This window comes from Ipomoea triloba, chromosome 1 (assembly GCF_003576645.1).
Source record: "Ipomoea triloba cultivar NCNSP0323 chromosome 1, ASM357664v1".
NCBI lineage: Eukaryota > Viridiplantae > Streptophyta > Magnoliopsida > Solanales > Convolvulaceae > Ipomoea > Ipomoea triloba.
Genome location: NC_044916.1, coordinates 25,611,321 through 25,613,421, shown reverse-complemented (window position 1 = coordinate 25,613,421; position 2,101 = coordinate 25,611,321). Strand labels below are relative to the sequence as shown.

The window sequence follows — 2,101 nt, the reverse complement described above, 5'->3', positions numbered from 1 at the left end:
CGCTAGAGAAAGGGTTTGAACCTTTGACCTTGTGGTTAACAGCCACACGCTCTAACCAACTGAGCTACTCCAGCAAGTATTATTTGTTGTTAAAATAGCTATTTTTGAATGACGAGTTACATGAAGAGATTTCTATTAAACAACTTGACAGTTTTGTATTTCCAGATTAAGAAAAGAAAGTAAATTGATAAAATCATTGTATGATTTAAAACAAGCGTCCAAGCAATGGGTACTGTACGAGAAATTTGACCATGCAACGATAACTAATTGGTTTAAGATAAATGAGAGTGAAAAATGTATATACATAAAGGATACAGTAGACAGTTATGTCATTCTATGTTTATACGTGGATGATATTTAATAAAAAAGGCTCCATAAACCCTAATTCAATCCCTAAAGGATTTTACATCCCTAATTTTACTTCCTAGATGTTATTTTTTGGATGATACATGAATATATTGTACTATAGTATAAGTACATGACCAAAATTATTTTAAATGGTTTAGGTCTCATTGTCATCTATTATAGTCACATTGTATTCCAGTAACAGTACATGAAAAAATTATACTAAGTGTGTTGAGTGTCAATTTTTATAAGACATCAAAAATGAGCTTTTGTGGGAATATACTCTTTGAGTTTTAAATCTTCCCTACTTGACAATGTGTTGTCATTGGGCTATTTATCTAATAAGGTCTGGAAGACCTCGAATCAGGATTGATCTTTGGGTGACTAATGACTCATGAATGATGTTTGCAACTTCTATTTTTAGTGTTATGCTACAATGCATAAATGCTACGTGCTTGATAGTCGAAAGTGAATCACATCATACTTATTTGCCTGAAGCAAACAAATTGTGAATATTTGTTGATGATGACTCCTTATAAGTTGAGAAAATAGACTTTAGAGATCCTGAATTAATGCTCTGAATTGCATATATAATTGAGTAGTCACATTGAACACATATAATGAGTCAAATTTTTATTAATGTTGCTCGACATCATACATATGTCAAACAGTAGTCTCCTTTCTTTACGTGAGTATTTTATAGAACATGTGTGAATAGAATTTCCTAAATTACATGTTGGGGACATCCAATTTTAGATATTACTGTTTTTATCTAAATCTGACTCACTGCATATCATAACTATTCCCCCATATATCTAGTACGTGGTTAAAAATTGAGCATTTAATCAACTACAAAGGAGTATATTATATTTATAATAAATTTTTTAAAGAATAATCTAATGGGTTGAAACTAGAAATGATTACATATTTACATATCATAAAATCAAAATAGTTTAATATTAATTTTTTTTTAAAAAAAAGTAAGTAACAAATAGATTTATCAACATGATTGAAATTTAACATTATTTTATAAATCAAACAAATTTATTTTTGCTAAAGAAAGGGCTTGAACCTTTGACCTTGTGGTTAAGAGCCACACACTCTAACCAACTGAGTTACTCTAGTAAATGCTATTTATCATTAAAATAATTTTTTTGAATGGTGAGTTAGATGAAGAGATTTATATGGAACAACTTGATAGTTTTACAAATATGGTCTAAGAAAAGAAAGTTTATAAATTGGTAAAATCATTGTACGGTTTAAAACAAGCGTCTAAGTAATGGTACGATACGAGAAATTTGACCATGCAATGATAACTAGCTAATTGGTTTAAGATAAACGAGAGGGAAAAGTGTGTCTACATAAAGTATAAGGTGCATGATTATGTCATTATGATATACTCATCATTAGTAACAACGATCATATGATCAAATCTATCAAAAGCATGTTAAATTCAAATTTTGACATGAAGGACATGAGTTTGGTAGATTCAATCCTTGGGATTATATATTAAAATCATTAGAAGATCGGATTGACTTATGTTAAGCCAATCTCATTATATTGATAAAATTCTTAAAAATTTTAACAAAGATGGTAATCAATTGGATAGGACGCTATTAGATAATATACGTACATATATCTAAAAATCAAGGATAATGTTTCTCAAGTAGAATACGCTAGGATTATTGAACGTTTGATGTATCTAATGAGTTATACTAGACTGGATATTATCTTTGCGGTTACTAAACTTAATAGA

The 2,101-nt window shown here is 29.1% G+C and overlaps 2 non-coding genes across 2 annotated transcripts; both read right to left on the bottom strand.

Moving 5' to 3' along the window:
• On the bottom strand, positions 1–74 carry TRNAN-GUU. Its single transcript has one exon. It is a non-coding gene; the product is annotated as a tRNA-Asn (tRNA).
• Positions 75–1,396: 1,322 nt separating this feature from the next.
• TRNAK-CUU lies at positions 1,397–1,470 on the bottom strand. The gene has a single exon. It is a non-coding gene; the product is annotated as a tRNA-Lys (tRNA).
• Positions 1,471–2,101: the final 631 nt, after the last annotated feature.